The sequence below is a fragment of the Canis lupus genome, chromosome 4 (genome assembly GCF_003254725.2).
Source record: "Canis lupus dingo isolate Sandy chromosome 4, ASM325472v2, whole genome shotgun sequence".
Taxonomy (NCBI): domain Eukaryota; kingdom Metazoa; phylum Chordata; class Mammalia; order Carnivora; family Canidae; genus Canis; species Canis lupus.
The window spans coordinates 17,085,349-17,107,954 of NC_064246.1; the positions used below are offsets into that span (position 1 = coordinate 17,085,349).

The 22,606-nt window shown below is 34.6% G+C and overlaps 1 long non-coding RNA gene across 4 annotated transcripts in view; it reads right to left on the reverse strand.

The window, feature by feature from the left end:
* Positions 1–237: 237 nt before the first annotated feature.
* Positions 238–22,606, reverse strand: part of LOC112651794 (uncharacterized) — a 70,950-nt gene continuing 48,581 nt past the window's right edge. The window contains exons 7-8 of one of the 4 annotated variants that reach the window (XR_007410130.1): positions 2,880–2,934; positions 238–1,329 (exon numbers count right to left, since the gene is read on the reverse strand). This is a non-coding gene — a long non-coding RNA (uncharacterized LOC112651794). The remainder of the gene's footprint in view (positions 1,330–2,879; positions 2,935–22,606) is intronic. The other 3 variants (XR_007410132.1, XR_007410128.1, XR_007410129.1) reach the window with 3 other exon arrangements.

A 22,606-nucleotide genomic window follows, 5' to 3' on the forward strand; every position in this document is an offset into this window, starting at 1 on the left:
ATTGTCCCTATATTCCTATATAATGTGGACATCTTATTCATTGCTTAGCATATAATTTGTGGGTTTTGAAATGTTCGTAATATAGGTGATAACAGACAAGTCTCTTCAAAACAAAGTCAATTTATTTTATTAGTTGTTTCAAGAGTCATAATTCAAAATTCATATCTATTTTCAAGGACATCAATTTTACTTAGAAGGAGCACAGAGAGTACACAGGTTCTGAGTCTGAAATAGAAAGCTGATTTATTGCTGTAGCTTCATTGTCTGTAGACTTTCTTCTCTCCTATATGACAGTGTGAGCATTTAATTCAAAATGAATTCCTTAATCGATAAGGATCATCTTTAAGAACGTCAATCAAAGTAGATAGAGCAGGGTTGCCCAGTGTAATCTCAGAAGGAATACACTGGAGGACTACCCGCTTATTTTCACTCTGAACTTTGGCCTCAAATTTCTTGGAGTTGGAAGCATTCATGCACTGTCTTCTATATGTCTCCAGTTTATACTTACCAGGTGTGGAAGGTGCTATATTTTGATAAACGATCTTTATTGGGATACACTTTTAAAGAGGCAAAACTTACTTAATTCAATGAGCCTTTTAATTTCCTACATACCAAGCTTACCATTCTGTACATTCCATATGAAAGCAATAAATTATAAATTTTTTCTCCTGCTTTAAATTCAATGTTACAATTTATCATTTATACAATTTATCATTTATAATATAACCATATTTTTTATTGGCCTCATGTTCTTTTCCTTGTTAAGCACTCTTAGACTCTTTATTTCCCTACTTATGGCCCTGTTGACACCCTACTTGACACCAGTTCTTCTAATTACCTGGATTGTCATGTAGTCTTTTCTGTTAATAAGGGATTCCAGTTGTGAATTCTAGCTCCCCATGCTGTCAGCTGAGGTGTGTCTGTTCAACCTTGTTCAGTTGCACTGCTATGGCTGTATACTCGGAAGCTTCTTCCTGACAGCCACATGCACAGTGCTGATTTTCAGCTCACTCATTACACTTTTATCAAAACAGGGCTTTATCTCGCTTATTTTGGAGCAATAAACTTGCTCCATTGTTTAGTTTGTTAGCTTTTGTGCCAGTACAGGGACAAATACTTCTGTGGATTATTTTCCTACAGTATCACAAATTTAAAAAGAAGATAGATAGGGATCCCTGGGTGGCGCAGAGGTTTGGCGCCTGCCTTTGGCCCAGGGCGCGATCCTGGAGACCCGGGATCCAATGCCACGTCGGGCTCCCGGTGCATGGAGCCTGCTTCTCCCTCTGCCTGTGTCTCTGCCTCTCTCTCTCTCTCTCTCTCACTGGGTGCCTATCATAAAGTAAAAAAAAAAAAAAAAAAAAAAAAAAAAGATAAATACATTCTCTATTGACAAAGTATACATTTATTTATACATGTATTGCATTTATATCTAGATATTTACACATATATTTACATGTTCTTGTTAATTTATTTTAAATTTGGGAATAAACTTGTTTTTTATAAGTAAATCATAAAGAGCAAGAAATCCTAAATCAAGTTTACAGATATAATCAAAGAAGCTTTGTATGTTTTAAATATTATGGTTATTTTTTATTCCATTAGAGCTTCTCTTGAAGTGAGGGTTAGTGGACATAATGAAAAGGTTCATAATATGAGGAAAATAATTTTAGCATTAAAATAAATTACAACTATAGGAAATCTATTGATGTGAAAGGGAAAGTTCATTAAAATGAAGTTTATATATGCCAAAATAACAGCAATTAAGATTATTTATGCAGTTACTTTTACCTGTACACCTAGATTTGTGCACATATATATCTAACACATATAATTGTAGTAAACCTTCTTGGAAGTATTTGCACTCACTTCTCATCTATGGCAATTGTAATTACAGAGGATTTTCACTGTCTACTATGCATATCTGCATTTTTAAATGTTTGGTAATGTATATGTACTATTAAAAAATTAAGAGCAAAAGCTATAAATCAGCTGACTTCACTAAGTAGTCTTAAAACACTTATATCAAAAGATCTAGAATGTGTTTAAAAACTTTAACTATTTCTTAGAAAGCCAATTTAGTTTGGCCTATGGTAACTAAAAATATTCCTTAAAACCACACAACAGAATAAGTTATCTGGATGAGACAAGAAGGAACTAAGATATAGCAAACACTTATTGTGAAGCTAGGGATTAAACATTCAGTGTAATGATCTAATAAAGATAAAGCAGAGTCTAGATCTTACACCTGAAGCCCAAGAAGAGCTTGCTTCATCATTACTCTTGAACCGAAGATAGTTGTTGGTACCCAACTGACTTACTCACTGAATCCCAAATAGAAAAGCCCATAAGCCTGGGTGTAGGCATATTCAAAATACAAGATATTTAAGATACAGTGTCCAGTGAATTAAGCACTTTTACTTCAGTGAGAAATAATGACTAGAAAGAAAAAAAGAGTATTTTCAGTATTTTTTCCAAAAGTACTTTGGAGATGTATAATGATATTTGCATAATATAGGCTATGAAAAAGCCCTCACAGAAAAAACAACCAAAACCAAATAGGACTCTATTTCAGTGTTCCCCACGCTTCTTTGCTTAGAGAACATCTAATATATAGTTTTTTGTATCTCTTATTAACCTTTGTATTGGAGAAACATATAGTAAAATTAAATTTAAAAACATTTTTTAAAGTAATTTTAAGAAACCCCTACTTTACAATAAAGAATAAACACTATTCTCAATGAGGTTTATGCCATGTACAAGGTAGATTGCAAATTTGGGGGAGTCAATGTTATTGAGAAGAGTAATAACATTTTAACTGTTATCAAAGTAGACTTCAAGAATTCCCTGAATTTTTGTGAAAGGATTACTCTTTTACTCACCCATGAAAATATCTTGAATCCCTAACATAGGCTTATCACATTAACTTCTCATCCTCTGGGGGGAAAAAAAAGGATAGTAACATTTTGTTAAGAAGCTCTAAAGACAGGGTGTGGACACATACACAAATACAATCCCTTCTGACAATGGTGAATCTAAATACTACTGAATCTACTTAAGACTTTTGTCAAGAGAAGCTTTCTACATGTGATTACTTTAATTAGAAAACAAAAACAACAAAACATGTAAGTGACAGCCTGTTTTCTCTATGGCCAAGGCAATACATACATCAGCAAACTACAGCATTAGTAGTAAACTCTTGAACTTTCTCTTCAGATTTTATTTTACTTAAAGTACTAGGGAGAAACTATCCTATGCCTAGTTGTAACAGGTTATTTGAAAATGGAGAGACTCCGAGGTCCCCAAAGTCCACTCTCTGGCCTGCCAGTGTGTCTGAGAACCATAATTCTCCTGTGCTTTTTCTGAAGCATTATCTCTAGAAAGCTGTTATTAAAATAATATGTAACCCTGTATTGAGTTGAGGTTATCCATTACATATAATTAGGGTTTTTACAAGCATGAAGACATCTCATATCAGTAGTTCTCAATCCTTAGGGTATATTAGAATTATCTATGGAACTTAAAAAAAAAATGTTGCATCCCATGCTCAGCCAACTGAATCTGAATCTCAGGGTTTGAATTCAGGCATTTTTTTTTTCTTAAGTCTCTGTTCAAGTGATTCTGATTCATACTGAAGGTTGAAAGCCCCCAAAATAAACAAATTCCATGTGTTTCTATAAAACAGCACTGCTATTTTCTCAAGGACAGCTACATAATTTGTGAGGCCTACTGCAAAATGAAAATGCAGGGCCCCTCTTCAAAAAATAGAAAAAAATGTGATTAAAGATATTAAAATATACAGTTTCTGTTCTGTCTTTAGACTTGTGATGTTTTGTGTTCTGCTATTTAATGTTATTCTAAGCAAAAAGAAAAAAATCATTAGCATGAATTTTGCTACTTATCTGTATATTTTGGAGAGGCTGTTTTTAATACAAACATCAGAGCATGTAGAATCACCAGTATTGCACAATTCCTATTTTGTATCTTGTACATGCAAAAGAGAGGCATTGATACAAAAAAACTAGCTTAAATGTTTTTATTTCACTTCCTGATATGCTCACTTTCTACCAATATGCTCTATCTTCAGTTTATCAATAAGCAAGGAAGGAGTTTCCTTTTCTTCTATGTCATTATCTTCAGTGTAGCTGTCTAGATAATATAAGGAGGTAACATGAGTAAGAAAGAATATGATAGGGTTCCTTTTTTTTTTTTTTTTGCTTCTTGGAAAGTCAGAACATTCTTGACTTCTTTCTGTGTTTGAAACAAACTTTGGTTTAAATGGCCAAGTGTGGCATCTTAGACTTCAGTGTCCTTGCCTATTCAGTCACAGATGTAACACTTCTTGTCTGAATCTTGCTGTCCTACCAATTTATTGCAGGTTCACTGGGATTCTGTGCTCATGAGGCATCGTGAATACAAATGTACAAGCAAGAAATGGCAAGAGATCTGCATATTGTGCCTGTCACTTCTGCTTATGTATGCTCCACTAGTCCATCAGGCCTCACTTCGAAACAAGAGTTCAAAGATAAAATGATAAAGTTTTCCAAGATGGCAACAGCAGAGCAGACCAAGGATGGGGTCTTTTGAGCATGAGCTCTATACACCTGCATATGTGGTACATCCATGAAGCTGTCCTGCACTTACTCTCCAGAGTAAGTAAGATCAATGGTCTGGTACAATGAAAGGTGTGCAGTGGACCTGAGTTGAGATCTAATACTAATGACTTTGATCAAGAATCTTAAATTCCCAGAGCCTCCATTTTTAACAAGAAAATAGTATAATTCTATGAATTGGTAAAAAGGAATAAATCATTTCCTAAAGAAACCCAACTTTGTGTTTATTTTGCCAACTTGCTTTTTCTCACTACCTGGGTTATATGGCAGGTAGTTAAAAACTGGCAGCCCCTTTGTTTACACTGAATTCAAAGGTCCTAATATCTCAGATTATGGGCTTATCATCTTTTTCTGCTTTGGTCCTCATACTACTGATGTAGGAACGAGTTAGGGGCAGATGAGGCTAGGCAGGGAAAGACAATGGAAAGACACCAGGGTCAGGCTCCTACCCATCCCAAGAAAACTGAGATAAGACAGTAAAAACAGAAAAAATAAACCTTTCTCCCTAGCTCCAAAATGTTATGGAGTATCCTCCTTTTAATGGCTACTAAGTAATCACAGAAATATATCGTTAAGGTGTTATCAATAGTCCCTGTACAAACCAAGACCACACAAGAATCTCAAGGCCATGAGCTACTTGATTAGGCTCACAGAAATCCCAGATGTAGAGAAATACTATGGAGGGGATATTAACCAGAGAGAAAGGAACAGCTTGTTTGGGTTTATGATATTTACAAAAACATCTTATTTATTGTTATGATAGTTATAAATCCACCATGTTTGTTCCAAATATCCAGCCTGATATTGACAAGAAATTTTCCAAGTACCCCGGTCAGTTTCCTTTTTTTTTTTTTTTTTTTTAAGATTTTTATTTATTCATTCATACGAGACAGAGAGAGGCAGAGGGAGAAGCAGACTCCATGCAAGGAGCCCAATGTGGGACTCCATCCTGGAACTTCAGGATCATGCCATGAGCTGAAGGCAGATGCTCAACCACTGAGCCACTCAGGCATCCTCCATCACTTCCCCCCACCCCACTCTCAACCCCCCCGCCCTGCCCTGGCCATCAGCTTCCTATAAAAGACAGACCAAAACAGCCCTCAGGGTCAACTCTGTCAGGATCCTTCTCACTTTTGAGAGCTTTCTCGGTATCTCTGCTTAATAAACTTCTATTACTTTGCTCACTCTCTGTTGTCCACGAGATTTATTCTTTGACTCTGAGACAAGAGCCAAACACTCCTGTATCACTACTAAGAGTAAAAGCAAAGCTTCTGAGCAGAGGGATACTCTGAAGATCCTATTCAGATCTTTCCATTTAGAAAAATCCTCCATTATAAAAATCAAGAATATGCATAATATGTGCGTATTTATACATATATGTTATATGCACCCAGACAAATGCTTATGTATTCATATATGCTGATCATGCATTTGTTTTCAAAACCATTTTTCACCCTTGCCTCTGATCTGCTCTAAATTGCTGAGACTGAATTTTGCCAATTTTATTTCCTCAGCTTCCTTGCAGGGTTCAGCCAACAGGAGAAGGCAGGGCATTCTGCGTCCTATTTTTCTGGTATCATCAGCAGTGGTCACACCTCTCCATGCCAATTCCAGCTCCCAACAGGCAGATCTCCTGACCTTCCTACTCCCACCTAGTGGCCTGGCTCCAGCTCCAATAGCTCTGCTTGTTCCTTTTGTCACTCTAGCTCTGAAGGTAGAGATGATGTACAAATACAGAGGATGCCTCACCTTCTCCTTTTCTCAGATATTCCAAATACCTTTGTAAATAAACTCCCATACAAAATTCCTTTGATTGAATCATCTGCTGTAGATTTTGTTTCCCTGGTCAAACTATGGTACTTATATACAGATACATACACCTATATATACCCGTATACACATAAATGTGCGGACATACGTGTGTGTGAAACAGTGAATGAGCTGTCTGGTAGCCTGCAAATGACTGTGACAAGTTCAGAATGAAAACAGATTGAGTAACACTAGTGTACTAGTCAGAGTTCTTCAGAGAAACAGAGCCATAAGAATCTACCTACCTAGGGAAATTTATTATAAGGAATTCTTTCATTTGATTATGGAGACTAAGAAGTTCCCTGTTCTGCATCTGAAGGCCTGAAAACAGAAGAGTCAATGGTGGGAGTTTCGGTCCCACTCTAAAGACAGGAGAAAGGATGGATGACTCTTCTCAACAATCATCAAGTAGAAAGAGTGAAGTATTCCTCCATCAGCCTTTTTTAAATTTTGTTTTGTTCTTTTTACGCTTGCAAATAATTAGATGAGCCTCACTCTCCCACATTGTGGAAGGCAGTCTGCTTTACTCAGTCTAGCACTGGACTGTTACTCCCATCCAGGCACACCCAGAAAAATTGTTTAACCCAGTATCTGCGCTCATGGTCCAAGTGAGTTAACACATGCAATTAACCAAATTAACCAGCACAACTGACTTTGAATTCCAGTGCCCTCAGTCTCAGCGGGCAGAAATCAAAAGTGAAAGATGCCAAGACAGGAATTCATTTGGCTGCCAAAGACAACTGTTTTTTTTGTATTTCATTATTACTATGTGGAATTCAGAATTCTGTAGCAGTCCCTTGTCACATCAGTTATCAGGGACAGCCATGAAATGCAGCACTAAAAATCCAAAACAACAACAACAACAAAACCTCCCCAAGACCACTTTCCTTTGCTGTACGCAGTTTTTAAGTTGTTTCCATTTCTCTCTCCTTCCTCCCAAACTCCACCAGTTAATTTGCCTTTAGTTTTCCTTGGTTTGCAAAGCAAGTATAAGTGAGAGAACAATATTGGGGTAATTTTCATGTTCAAAAAAATACTAGGTATTTCAAGGTATCTTGATGAGACAATTTGACCACTGAGATTTATTCTCTCTTGCTCTCATAAATTGCTAATGGCACACCTATTTCTTGCTGTCACTACTCATTTTTTATTCCAATTCCAATTCTTTGCTCTGTCTTTTGTACCTTGTAGATTCAGGTGAGACTGAATTAGTCTCATAGTAAAGATATGTTTAATAATTAGATTAGATTTAATAAAATTTTGCCAAATCAATCTTACTAAGATTTTCAAATTTGATAGCATTATAAAAAATATAACTGTCTTGTAGTAATACAAAACTCTCCAAAATGTATAATAAATAAAATCTGCAAATAATCAGATCTAGGACATACAAGCAACATACACATAAAGAATTTTTACATAAAATTATAAAATAAAGCTATAATGATATCAATTTCTTAAGTCATTAAACCTTTTCCACAAAAATGAATTAACAGAGAAGCCATAGATATACCACATTCCCCTCAATCTCATCTTTTTATTAACATTATCTTGTTTTAAAAATCAACCATGCAATGTTTTAGATCAACCAGTAAAGTCATTTTGCTTTCACCCCAACACACTGGTGTCCACGTTCTTTTCTTATTAAGCATAATAAATTTAACTATTGGACCAAATAAATCTATGACATGGGAATTAAGGGAATAAAGCACATGACCGTATCAGACTTTAAGGTATTCACTGCAAAATCCAGAATAAACGTGTTTTACTTTAGGTTATCACCTAAATAAAATCTGAAGTTCCCTTTGTGGTGTGTTTATAATATGGGTTTACTCTGACCCACAGAGTATCCATTAATTTCCTGTAACAAACTTGCTGCAATGTTTGTAAAACTTATACATTCTACTATTATTATTATCAGGAAGTTTGTATTCTCTCATTGCTGGTGTGTTCATTCCAGTTACTAATATGACTTTCCTGGTTCTGGGTCTCTTTCCTGAGCAGCTACAGACATACTTTTCTGAGGGAGGAAAAATGGATTTGTTCCTACAAAAAATTGAAGGGCTTTTTTTTCCCCCCTTTATATCTAAAACAGAATATTTGTCCCCTGAAAAGAAATAACAGAATAACATGAAAGACTAAGTAACTAAGAACTTATTTCTGGCATGTTCTGCTTCCTGGGAAGAAGAGTCAGTTGGTTTCCATACTGAAGTGTCCCAGGCCACACTTTCAAGGCAAGAATCAAAGACCTTTACATCAAAAGTAGTAAGAGCCCATAGCAGTGAATAGAAGCATTAGAGACCTAAAGAAATGCTATCTTCAATTAATTCTATCTGTCTACAATTTTTTTTTAAAGACTTATTTATTTGAGAGGGCAGAGGAGGGGCAGAGGGAAAGGCAGAGAGAGACTCAAAACTGGCTCAACTCTTGAGTGAAGAGCCCAACATAGGCTCCTTCTCATGACCCTGAAATCATGACCTGAATCGAAACCAAGAATCAGTCACTCTCCTACTGGGCCACCTAGGTGCTACTCTGTCCCCCAATTCTTTTTTTTTTTTTAAGATTTTATTTATTTATTCATGAGAACACAGAGAGAGAGAGAGAGAGAGAGGCAGAGACACAGGCAGGGGGAGAAGCAGACTCCATGCAGGGAGCCCAACGTGGGACTCTATCCTGGGTCTCCAGGATCAGGCCCTGGGCTGACGGCAGCACTAAACCGCTGAGCCACCTGGGCTTCCCTCTGTCCCCAATTCTTAAACATGTCCTTGTATGTAGGTACAGGTCCTGGCTCTGAATATAAGGTTTCATAATGAACGTAATACTCCATAGTATTACCCCTTGCTATTCAACCAGGACTGAGATTCTCAGTCAAGGTGCTACTTATTCAAACATATCTGCCTATTGACATGCTACTGATCTTGTTACAAAACTATATTAAGGGTTAAAATTCCACAAGATTTAGAGCACTGGATTTTAACCCATATGACTCTGATTTCAGACCAAGCTACTTTACTTTCAGCCATGTAATTTTCTTATATTTAATTTAATTCAAGTTAAAATTTAATTTAATTAAAACTTAAATTTCTGAGTTGTAATTTCTTTAGATTCTTAAATAATAGTAGCACAATTATTTAATAGCTATTCACTATCTACTAGACATGTGTTTATGACTTTCCATGATGTATATCATTGTTTTTCTCCACAGCTCATTGTTTTTCTCCACAGCTCCACAGCTCATGGCATAGAAGTGAAAATTAGAGGAACAAAAAGGTAGTTAGTGACTTACCAGAAAGGTAAATATAATATAGACTTTGTGAATAGGAGTTTTGTAATCAAAATGGCTAGATTCAAAAAGAATTCAACAATAAAAAGGACTATGTAGGGCAGCCCCGGTGGCGCAGTGGTTTAGTGCAGCCATCAGCCTGGGGTGTGATCCTGGAGACCCCGGATCGAGTCCCACATCAAGGCTCCTTGCATGGAGCCTGCTTCTCCCTCTGCCTGTGTCTCTGCTTCTCTCTCTCTGTGTGTGTCTCTCATGAATAAATAAATAAAATCTTTAAAAAAAAAAATAAAAAAAAAAAATTAAAAAAAAATTTAAATAAAAAGGACTATGTATATTTGACCATGTTCATAATATCTCTTTCCTTATTTGTTTTCTTTTTTTAAAAAAAATTATTTGTTTTAGAAAGAGAAACAGCGTTAGTGCACATGCCAGTGGGAGGAGGGGCAGAGGGAGAGAGAGAATCCTCAAGCCGACTCCCCACTGAGCACAGAGCCCCATGCAGGGCTTGATCCCAGGACCCTGAGATCATGACCTAAGCCAAAATCAAGAATTGGCTGCTCAGATGACTTTGCCACCCAGGTGCCCGTGTCCTTACTTTTCTTATTAATAGTGTTGTTTGAAAATAATAATGCTGCTTACTTCACTGATTTGGAATTAAATTAATAAGTACATGTGAAGGACTTATGAGAGTATCAGGCGTTTATTAAACACACAGAAAAAGTTAGTCATTATTACTATCCAAGATCATATAACTATATAATGACAGAGTGAGAGATTAAATCTCAGTCTGATTGAGGTCAAGGAAGGTGATAGGTATGATCTCATTTATGGACATAAATAGTACTTATCTCCTCTTATTCCCAAATAATCAAAAAAACAAAATATGTCAAAGTTTTATAAATTGCAAAGTCCTCTGCACATAGAACATGATGAGCTTAAATAAATGCATAAATGTGAAAGATCATCTCTATGATTAAATATTGCTATTTAACTTTTTATTATTTAATTATTATTTAATTATTATTTTTATTATTTTATTTATATATTATTAATTATTATTTTATTTATTTATTTATTCATTTATTGTTATTGTTTATTTATTATTTATTTTATTACTTTAAAATTTCCTCTAACTGCTTTTAATGGACTTGTGGCAGGATGTTAACTGTCACTTGTTCAGATAAGAACAATTCAACTTCTTTGTATTTTCCTTTGCTCATTTCTTGAGTCAGAGATCATCCCCAGCATGGAGTTCATGAATTATCATTTCTTCTGGGTCACTGTGCTCTTTGGGGATGTCTTGATTTCAACCAGGAGTGGTTTGTTTCCTATCGTATATGGTACTTCCAAAAAGGGGCAAGAAGGTAATTTGGGAGGTGGAGAATGATGGGACTATCATGAGGAAGGATGAAGGAAGGACAGCAAAAGAAGGAGGAAACTGCGAAGCAAGATGCCAGATGCCAGGAGCCTAGAGCAACCAGCCCCTCACATTCATTTTCATAAAATCCACTCTGCTTGAGGTGCCACCTTCTCTTCCTCTTTCCTCTGCCTTGAAACAGCTCTTCCCAGGTGAGTCCTGAGGCCCCAGAACAATAGTGACCCACAGTGGAGTAAGTTTTCCCTGGTCTTGTGATTTCCATCAATATAGTTGCCACTGGGCCCTTTGCAACCAAGGGAAAAATAGGGACCCTGGAGGGAGGAATTCTTGCTCTTGTTCTTGAGAGCTAAACCAATTTAGAGAATAAGTGGATAAAATTATTCAATTTCAGGAAATTGACAGAAATATGCATGTATTTGACTTTTTCTCATTTCAAATAGTCATTTGAATTTTTTATCTGAAGAATCAAAAATTGTATTAATAAATAAATTAATAATATACTAAGGAAAATCCTGTATTTCATTTACTGTCTTTAGTTTATACATTTTCTTCTCTAAAACTAAAATCCAATACTAAACATCTCTTGTAAGTTCTTATTTTCCTCATTGTTAATCATGATTAACAATGGGGTCCTCTATTGAGCATTTATAAGAATCAGATAATATGTTGGGTAAGCTGTGCATTTCCTTTTTTGTTTTGTTTTCTTTGTAAAGCTTATCCTTGTTTTTCCCAGTTCTAAAATCTTCCCATTGAGCATTCTCATTCTAACTCATCTTTGAAATAAAATTTGAACTCATTAAATTCATTTTTTAAAAAAGATTTTATTTATTTATTTTACAGAGAAAGAGAGAGTGTGTGTGTGAGAGAGAGAGAGAGAGAGAAAGAAGAGCAGAGGGAGAGGCAGAGAATCTCAAGTAGACTCCATGCTGAGCATGGATCCCAAGTGCAGCTGGTCCTATGATTCCAAGCTCACCACCCAAGCCAAAACCAAGAGTTGGTCACTCCTCTGACTGAGCCACTTAGGTGCCCTAAATTAAATTCATATTTGTCTCTTTTCAACTTTTATTAATTGCATGTGCTTTCCCAAAAGAAATACTATTTATTTTTTACTTTACCCATCATTAACTACATTTTCCCTCGTGAAAGAATCGTACTATCCTATTCTCTTTTGACTATTTTTCTTGTGTCTCCATACAACCGAACATTTGTGTGTGACATCATTATGACATTGTTTAGGGGTACTACCCTTTTCTACTGGGAGTTATTATTTTATAATGAGTTTAAACAAAGAACAAGTAATGTGATATACCTTTATTTCCTTTCAAACTTGTGATCTCCTTTTATTTTCCAAAATATTTGAATTCTGTCTTATAATAAATTTCCATCTTTATTGCTTTCATGTTACTCATACATCACTTTATGCTTCATGTTAGTATTCATATTAGAAATCTCCCATTTTCCCCTTACAGCACCTTTTTATAATATCATCTTTGTAAACAGTCCCAATTGTTTACTCTCACAGCTCCTTCGCCAAGAAAACCTGATTTTAGGTAACCTTAGTTTCACTTCCTTTATTTATAACCCTTGTTCACCTTCTTTTTTATTATAATTACATCATAGTGTTAACATTTGTTTATATTTATAGTGCTGTTATTGATATAATGCTGCTGTTTAAATCTCTGCATTCAATTTTGTTAAATTTTGAAATATGCATATGCATGTAGATTAAAGATATACAAATAAAATCATACTAGATTCAAAGTGTAATTAGGATGCACATGCATATATATGCATATGTATAATTTCCATTTGGGAAACATTTCTTTGAAAAGATCCTTCCTATTTAGCTATCTTTGGTGTATCTTTGATACACTCCCATGAGCAGACACTGTGTATCCAGGTTTTACATCTCAAAATAAATTCAGTGACACATATTTATTATAGAAGACATATGGCTAGCCATTTATCATGATCAAAGATGCATAAAATATATCCACTATTCATAAGGATCTTTAAATACATATGAGATGTTCAGATATGTATGATGGATTAACTTACATCATCAATCATTCATTGGGAATCCCCAGATGAGTGTTAATGAGATATTCATTCTTCTACAGTCACAGAAATGATAGAATTCTCTACCCAGGAGGTGGTCAAGACAAATTTCACTAAATCGTTACAATCTAAAAGATGTGGAAAGACTAGAGCAAAGTTCACAAACTCCAAGTCTTTCAGAAACCAGATAGGTAATATAAATGCATGGGACACACCAGGAATAAGGACACTAGTGTTGTGCTGTTTGCATTTGCGCAGAGCCAAAAATGTATCATGACACATTACTGTTATAATTTTCTTATTGTAAAATAAAAACCAGACCCAGAAAATCACACACAAGAGACTATATGTAATGAATTATTAACCACAAACATATTAAAAGAACAACATTGTCAGCCAAACCTGTCCATGTGCCCTATCACAATCAAAGACCCTTCTTCCCTCCACAAGTAAAAGTACCATATTGATTTTCAAAAAGCCAACCTCTTTGGTATATTTATAATTTTATCATCCAAGTGTAGATTCCTAAGCACTAAATTGAGTCTTGCTCATTTTTAAAATGTGATATATATTTTATATCTCTTTAATCTATTGGTTCTCCTCTAACTCTCTGTTATCTTTACAATTTGTCTGTTGAAGACTCATGACTTTGTGACTTGTAGATTTTCCCAGTCTGAATTTTACTGATTACATATTCATGGAATAGTTCACTATTTTTCTCTGTCCTCTGTGTTTCCTACAAACAGACAGCTGGATCAAGAGGTTTGATCAGAATCAGATTTAATCATGTTGGAGAGATTATAGGTGATGTATTCTTTCATCAGAGGCTTCTGATGTCTGCTTCACATTTCTGAAAACAGTTATTAGAAGCTACTGATCCTTAAAGTTTAAGTCCATTAATTCATTTGGGAGCTGCAAGATAATGAAATCTAACTCTGTCATTAAATTTAAATTAGTAGTTGGCACAATTTCACAAGGAGACCTATTTTTCCATGTAAAACGTAGTAACCCAGTCATAGTATTTACAGAGGAAGTCCAGAATAAATGATCCTTCACTTTATTTATTCAGCTTTCAAGATAATTTCTTGGTTCTACCATACGCAGATGACCAATTATTTTAATTTATTTTCTTACTATTGTTATGACCTCATGGATTTAAAAACATTCCACGGTTTCAATGAATTACCATTGTTAGCTCGTTGAAGCCCAAGTTCCCCCATCTTGTTGAATGGGACTTTATTCAGTTTGACTCCTTCGTCTTTTTTATACAATCTTAGTAAAAGTGGAGACATTCTTTTCCTATTCAGTATATCATTAGGATTCTTTCCTATTCACTATAGCACTAAGAATCCTCTTGTATATCCCCTAACACAGACATGGAATTGGTTATTTCTCAAAGACACTGGAGGCTTTTCTTCTTCTCTCCTCCCTTCCTTCTTCCTTCCTTTTTAAAAAAATTTTTATTTTGTTTGAGAGAGCATGAGCAAGCATATGGATGAGTAGAGGGAGGAGCAGGAAGAGGGAGAGAATCTCACGCAGAGTCCGCACTGAGTGCAGAGCCTGACTGGGGCTCACTCACAGACCCTGAGATCATGACTTAACTCCAAATGGAGTCCAATACTTATTGCTAAACTCCCAAGTGCCCCTCCATTCCTTCTTCCTAATGGAAAATGGCATTTAAAGCTGTCATGCTGAGTGCTAGAATGCTGTGGATGCTCATTGCTATAGGATTAGTCATTGTTTCTTGGCCTTTCTTTTGATACAGTTGTGAGATATGTAGTTCATTCTGATATTCTCAATTCAAATTCAAGTCTACAGACTTTTTACTTAACCACTTTTATATTACATCTGTGTTTTCTCTGGTCTGTAACACCATCTCATATCAAACATAAATAATCTCATCTAATGATACTACCACCAGTAATTATGATTACTAAAACGTTATGATTACTAAAAACCTTAGAGTTTTCATTTTTGGAATATACTGTCTTCATTTTTCTCCAAATATAAATCTCCATACAAGTATTATAATACATACCAGTCCCTTCTAACCCTTATTTAGTGTAAATTTTAGATGTAACCATATATTCTCATTACCAGGGCTCACGTTGAGGTCTTTCTAGTTATTTTATTGTCTGCAGCTCATTACTTAGTAGATTCCCTAAGAAAAGCTCATGGAATCAAAATTCCCTGGGATTTTCCATGTTGTTAACTACTTGTACCCTTTATACTTAAAGGTCAACTTTTCTGAATATAAAATGATTATTTTACACTTTCTCTATTTGAGTACTTAAAATATTTTCTTCATTTTTTTCTGGCATAAACAATTTCTGTTGAAAAATCTACTGAGACTCTATTGTCCTCCTGTATACCTTTCAAATCATGTGTTCTTTTTGTGAGATATCCAAGGGATATTTTCTCTCTCTCTCTCTCTCTCTCTCTCTCTCTTTTTTTTTTTTTTTTTTTTAAGATTTATTTTACTTGTTGGGGAGGGGCAAAGGGAGAGCAAGAGAGTCTGGAGCAGACTTCCAGGTGAGCCCAGAGCCTGATGCAGGGCTCCATCTCATGACCCTGAGATCATTACCTGCACCAAAATCAAGAGTTGATGTTTAAACAATTGAGCCGTTCAGGCACCTCTTTATCTTTTTCTCTAAAGTTCCATCATTTTACTAAAATATGTCTTAGTCCTGGTTATTGGTGAATGATATTCCCAGATGCATGTAGTACTCTTTAAAACATAGCTTAAATTTTAATCATTATAATTATTTAGGGAAAGTTTTTTTTAATTATATATTTTATTATTTACTCTAATCCCTTGTTTTGGTTTTCTATATTAGGGATTCTTGTTATCTCTGTTCATTGTTTATCTTATTTGTCACTCTTGAATTTTTTAAAAAATATCTTCTTATATTTTATTTTTAAACATTTTCTTTGCCTCACTTTGTATTTATTTTGAGGTCTTAACTATTACCATTATTCAATTCTGAGTTCTTTTTAATTTATTCTTCATATTTAACACTTTTGTGTTTATTTCCAATTCTTTAATGAGTTTCACCACCTCACTTTTAAGTTTTCTTCCAGAAAAACTTTCTAAGTTTTGAACTTGTTTTTTTCATACTTTTTTGTGGGTAGACCTGCTGTTCTTTCTCCTCCCTGCTTGTTTTTTCCTTACAGCAATTTTTATGGGGTTTGACTACAATAATCCTTTGTAAGTTTTTTGGTGAATTTTATATGAATACAGTTTTCCTGGATTTTTAAGAGGAGACATTGTTTAAATTGTTTTTCTAATTTAAAAAATTCTCTCTTACATTGATTTATATAATGCTTGAAAAAAATTGTGACCCTCATTCTATTATTCCTCCTCTTTGTTTCTCTTTACTTCCTGAATAATTTAATCCAAAAGTTTTCCAGTGAGGTCACGAAGTGTCAGTAAGGACACTCTCAGTTGGGAAAGTTCTCATATTTTACTCTTTGCAGCTTAAAATATTTCCCCATTTGTTCATAACTACATAACTCACAGTTGTTTTTGGTTGGATCATTACTTAACAGCATGTTACACATTTATTTTAAGTTCTGATAACCTTAGACCAAGAGAAACATTTGTTCTCACAGCCAGTATGCATTATAGATACATTTGTTCACAGCCAAATAATTTTTGCATTAAAATTATTTCTGGGTTATGCACTTTGCACTATATTTTTACAATAGTATTCCTATATTAGTGTAAGGAAAGATTGGAAATTACATAAAAACTTTTTAAATGAGTAATTATAGTGATAACTCACTAAACAATTTATGTATTTAACAGTAGAACTGAGATTTTTAAGACATGATTTCACTTTCATTTCCTGCCTGTCTCCTTCTATTTTGTATGCATCTATTAATAAGAGTAAACTTTCACAAAGTCACATGTCAGATTTGTATAATGCAATAGACAATTCAGTCACAATGTTTGAAAAAATGCAGAACAGTTCTTCAAAATAGCACTGTCTTTACTGACTGTTAGGGTTACAATGTATAATACAAAATCATTACTGGTGAACAGATGTCTATGAGAAGATGCTATAGTATAGTTTAAGCACTTTACAATTTCACTCTCTAACATAAAACAGAAAAATAAGATGGAGATCACAGGAGAATAAAATATTAATGTGAAATTCAGTCTCTCAGATACCAGATGTTTGATGATAACCTTAGTAAAAGCAATATTCAGTCATGATTGAATTAATTTGCTCTTATGGGTTAGATCTTCTACCTTAGTATTTGGCTAACTTGAGACTTCTATAGCAGTGGTTCTATATTATTCCCAGTACCATCATCCTTCTGCTGGAATTATTTCCATTCCTCATTACCAGATAGTCAAAATTATAAAATATTTTTAGAAAGTTATTCAACTACTTAATGAATGATCTTTAATAATAAATAGATGTTGATTTAAAACTTAATAAAACTATATTTGTTATGGAATTAGGAAAGATCATTCCATTTTTAGTTTGCAATGTACCTATTATATCTCCTATAACAATGATAAGAGAAATAGTATTACAGACATTATTATCACTATAATTTTGGAAATCTATTCTTGTCATTTTGAAGCATGTGTTCTATCTTGAGGCATCTGCCATTGATAATTAAATATAATAGGCTGCTAATAATGTGCCTAAGCACATATTATTTGTCATAATAAAGGTAAGCCCATTTTAGTAGTTTATTTAACTGAAATAAGTTAATGCAATAAGGATATAGATTACTAATAGCAATTAGATCTCTTGATTACTGCCTATAAAACACTAATGCAGCTGTGTGTGATATCCCTGAAGTCAACTAACCTAAAGTTCAGAAGAGAGTCATAATGGAAGGTGATGGAATTTCCATTGAAAATTAATTATGACACAGGAATCATCCTAATAAAATTTAAACATCAGTTAATACAAATCAGAATCATGGTAAGTCATTAGCATTATCAGACAATGAATATTGATAGCTATGTATGCCTTCCAGTTATCTGATCACCCTTCTAGGTAATATCGGCCATATATTACATATATATTTGTATATGTAATTTTAATGTTATACAAAATATTATGTCTACCACCTATCTACAACCATAATTAATATACTACTAGTTTCCAATAAAATGAAATCTTAGCAACTTATATACCTAGTATAATACTAAAGATGCTTCCATCTTAGAACTCTTGTGCTTCCTGCTTCCTTTGCTAGTAATGTCTTTCACCTCGTATCCACATAGATCTTTCTCTCATTTCCTTCACATCTCTTTAAAACATCATCTTAACAAAGAGGTCTTTTCTGATTACCTTTTATAAAATAGCATGCACCTCCTCCTCAACATAGCATCCTCCACTTATTCTTTTCACAGAACTGACACAAGACATACATTTTTTAAAATTAATGTCTTTCCCCATTAAATGTAATGCTCTCCATGTCTCCACTGACTGGAGCACTCAGCAAATATTTATTGAATGAATGAATAGATAAATGTTTGAATGGATTACCTTTTTATTAATGCATGTAAACTTCATCTCTATAGTTTCAATAAGTTTTTGATTTTTACAATCGGGGTATCCTACTTAATTTATAATGATAGATCAATATTAACTCAAAATAGAGATTCTTAATTTCTATTTCTATATTTTTATTTTATTGTATAACATATGCACATACTTGTCTATACATAAAAAATGTTCTCATAATTCAAGAAGAGAAGAATCTAAGGAGGTTTTAACCTGATAAAAGACACTTCCCTCTCACTCCTTTTCCTGCTTTGATTTTTCTGTTTCCTTTGAGTCAGGAAACAGGCCTGAATGGAAGTGTCCCTGAGGCCTTGGTACAGTTTGAGTCCTGGCAAAGGATGTTTCTGCAGGTCTTTCTCCCTTTTGGGTTCTTGAGTGAGAAACATAGGCATCTGGTGATATGTAAATGTGTGAAATGTATGTGTGTGTGTTACTTTATGTAAGAATATTATAATTATAATGCGTCCATGCAAACAAGACTCTGACGAAATAGTGTTTGACGTTTAGAGGATTCTCTTTAAAAGCAAGTGCTAGCTCTTATAACCTATTTCTCCTCATGACTATGTGCATGACTTTAAAAAATTTGCATGCCAGTTTAGTTTCTGTATTCCTTTCCTACTGCTGTTGCAACAAATCGCCACACACTGTCTAAAAGAGCACAGATTTACAAGGTTACAATTCTAATGTCAAAAATTATAAAGTCAAGTGGTCAACAGGGCAGTGTTTATTCTGGAGGCTTTAGGGGAGACTCCATTGTCTTGCTGTTTCCAGCTTCTGGCTTCTCAAAGTCACTGGTATTCCTGCTTTCTTCCCTCTTCAAGGCTGATCAGAAAACACTTTCAAATATCTCTTTCTCTTTGACCTCTTCTTCTGCCTTCTCATCCCCTTCTCTGACTCTAACTCTCTTGCTTTAAGGATTCTTGTGATCAAGCCTAGTTGGATAATCTGAGATAATTTCCCAATATCAAGATCCTTGACTTAATCATATTACAAAGTCCCTTTCGCCATTTAGGTAACTATTACAGTTTCAGGGATTAGGATGTGGACATCTTAAAAGGCTATTATTCTATCTACTACAGCTTCAAACAGTGGAAGCCATTGAACATTATTCTCTATTAGAAGTCTATTTTGGAATCCCAGAAGAAAACAAGAACAACACACAAGTGATCATGCATTTAAAAAAATCAATTTTTATTAATCTAAGAAGTACTTATTGACAGAGTTAAACTCATGATAATGTGATAATCTAAGAGTTGGGCTCCTGGTGTCACTGTGGCCTGATCTAATGGAAAGAGTGGTACCCACTGTAATTTACATTCACAGTAATGTCATGGTCATCTTGAGTTAGGGATAAATGGGGCTAGGCAGGTCTAGGTAGGGGGCCACTGAATGAGGCTCACAAAAATCCCAAAAATGTGCAGATGAAAGTAAAATGCTGATAAATAAACCAGATCATCCCATCTCCGGTACCAGAGGTGGGATCTTGTTATATCAGCCCCTTGTGACCAACAAAGAAATACTGGACCTTAAAAAGGAAGTAAGCCATTAAAGACAGTTATCACTAGTCCTTACTCAATGGTAATATCAATAAATATGTTAAAAGGATTTAGGTTCCCTAATTGGCTTTTGATTAAAGACCAATTCTACAAGCCCTCAGCGGCAACCCTGTTGGGACCCTTCTAAGAGCTTTCTCTGTATGTTTGCTTAATAAACTTCTATGTGAGATTCACTCTTCGAATTTGTGAGACAAGAACCAAACTCTCCTGTATCAATCTGATAACAATAATTGGGATGAGTCTCTGTTGTCTACCTCTTTGGGTGGATAACAAGTTATTTAAAGTATTTAACGTCAGCCATGCCATGATATAATGTGCCTTTTTAACTATGTCATGTAATGAGTAAAAAATACACAAAATAAATCTCAAAAAACAAAAGGTTAAATTGTCCTTTTTGCAGTCATTCGGCTCTTTTAGAATTAGGGTAATGAAACTCTGGAAATACCTGCCTGAAACAGGCCAAACCCCAGAGAAGAGATCTATTCTATTTCTTGGAGTCAATTAGGCTGTGATGTAGGTTAGAATTCACCTTAAATCCCTAAACAGTAAATTTGTCAGTTTCCGTATACTAAATAGCATCCTAGATGTGATTCATTTGTATTCTACTACTATTGAAGTTATAGCAATTCAGGAAAACTAGGCTGAGATTTTCCATTGCTCTGCTACAGAAATCTCACTTTTCTCTTGAGGAAACAACAAGTTTTTATGTAGCAATGTTTCACCCACCTAAGGTAAAATAAAAACTGTGCAAACTCCTTTCTATAAAGATGGTTCTCCACAGGATTCTCTAATCAGTAACCAAATCCAAGTCCATCTGCCCTATGTGCAGCAAAGCCAATCTCTGGGATGTCAGATTTGCAGCAAGGAAAGGGTTTATTTGAGAGGAAGCTAAATGAGGAAGAAGGCAGGACAAGTCTCAAATCTGCCTCCCTGAAGGGGGAAAGCACAAGTTCCTTACAATCACAAAGGTTGAGATTACATAGATATTGATTAAAAAGGGCAATATACTTTACAACTATTGATGAGGAAGGATGGAGCATGTGCATGGAACAAACGTAGACCTAACATACATCCCATGTTCACTTTGGGGTGCAGACTTAAAAATCAGATAGAGGCAAAATTCAGCTCCTGATGTCAGGAGGTTTTCAAAGGACAAGGAGAGGGGTTATAACCTCATTAACCATAGGTTTCACCAATACTTTATTAGCTTAGTTCAAGTTTCTGAATGCAATGGAGAGAAAAAAGATTGATTTATATTGTTATTTAATTTATACTTTTCACCTTTTCAGATTGATTTCACTCTAATCATTACAAATTAATAATACTTAAAAATTATTGGCAATCGTTTTCTTGCTAAACAAATATGTTTAGGAAAGCAATTTAATAAAAAATAAAATAAAAATGCATTGTTTAGCACACATTTTTATGTAGAAATTATCTCTAGGGTACAATTTGTCACTTTTAAAGTATGTTTTATATATGAATTAGTAATAACACTTTGCTTACTTTCCACTCAGGATTTAAAAAAAAAGAATTCAAATAGAATATTCTGGTTATGGATATAATAAAAAATAAACCTTTAAAAGCATATCTCTCAGGTTAGATTTTACTTTTATTTATCTGCCCTACAGAGTCTTTTTCCTCAGTGATACTGAAAGACAGGATTTGCTGTGAGGTTCAAAAAAGGTATTGTATGTGAAAACTCTCTGGGTAAATAAGTAAAGGAGTACCCTAATATTTCATGTTCTCTAGGAATTATGTAATAAGTAGATTTTGCTTAATGGTAAAACAAAAACAACAAATTAAAAAATAAATTGATATTTACTCTGTAGCCCCTTTAAAATGATATGTTAAGGGATGCCTGTGGTTCAGCAGTTGAGCATCTGACTTTGGCTCCAGGTGTGATCCCAGGATCTGAGATTGAGTCCCACATCGGTCCCCCTGCATGGAGCCTGCTTCTCCCTCAGCCTATGTCTCTGCTTCTCTTTCTGTGTCTCTCAGGAATAAATAAATAAAATCTTTTTAAAAAATCATATGTTGGAAAGCCTACCATATTGTACTTGAATCCATGATTTTTGCCTGTCGATTGCTTTCTCATGACAACTGCAATCAATGGCAACTTGTTTACTCATATCAGAAGCACTGTCAGTAGAACAACCTGACTCCAAAACTGAGGAATGATGAGTTTAGAAATAATCAACTCAAGAAGGACACCAAGTTATGACGAATGATCTCAGTACTATTCACATGTTGAAAGTGGCAAAGCTGCTCTCCAGGCTCTGTAGCCTGGGTTATTGGTATTCTATTATTTTTCCTTAAACTCATGGTTAATTGGGTTGAATCTCTAGAAATATCACCAGTGTGCTAATAAGACAAAG